Source organism: Pteropus alecto, unplaced genomic scaffold, assembly GCF_000325575.1.
Source record: "Pteropus alecto unplaced genomic scaffold, ASM32557v1 scaffold20, whole genome shotgun sequence".
Classification (NCBI taxonomy): domain Eukaryota; kingdom Metazoa; phylum Chordata; class Mammalia; order Chiroptera; family Pteropodidae; genus Pteropus; species Pteropus alecto.
In genome coordinates, this window is record NW_006436298.1 from 10,443,405 (window position 1) to 10,444,075 (window position 671).

At 37.7% G+C, this 671-nt stretch overlaps 1 pseudogene; it reads right to left on the reverse strand.

Moving 5' to 3' along the window:
* Window positions 1-216: 216 nt before the first annotated feature.
* On the reverse strand, window positions 217-335 carry LOC112480975 (annotated as a pseudogene).
* Between the last annotated feature and the right edge of the window lie 336 nt (window positions 336-671).

Sequence of the window (671 nt, forward strand, 5' to 3'; positions counted from 1 at the left end):
CCCCCCAATGCAAGTTACTAGATTTAATTTCATAGACTCCAGAGTCGTTGGTTATCTTAATGTCTACATTTACTAAAGACCATCTAATTGGTGTAGAAATTCACTTTTTATTTATTTATTTATTTTTATTTATTATTTTAGGCGAAGCAACCCTTGGTTGACCTCACAGATTGCAAGGACCTTGTCAGCTTACAATCCCTTATTTTTTATTTTTTACACCTATAGCATCTGGTCTTCCTAGGTGGTCTCTCATCCAAGTACTAACCAAGCCCAACCCTGCTTAGCTTCCTAGATCATACGGGATCAGGCTTATTTAGGGTGGCATGGCTGTAGACAGAAATTCACTTTTTAAAAAGCACAAATGGATTAATAAAAGATATACCTGTGAATTTGTGTAGTCACAGCCTAGTCAAAGGAACACAGTGACTTCCATTTCTCTTAAATACCATAGAAGACATAACTGTTGTTCATCAAATATTCCATGTGGTTTACTATCATTTTCAGCCTCTCTGTTAGTTAAAGTTGGGGTGTGCAACTTATTTTGCCTAAGGCTGGGAGGAGAAATGAAGTATGTCACTTCTAGCAGACTACTTAACAACAGATGTAAGTTTTTCAGACTCTCCCTCTCTCTGCTACAGCAGATAACAGAGCAGAGTCTCCTAGATGGTGCA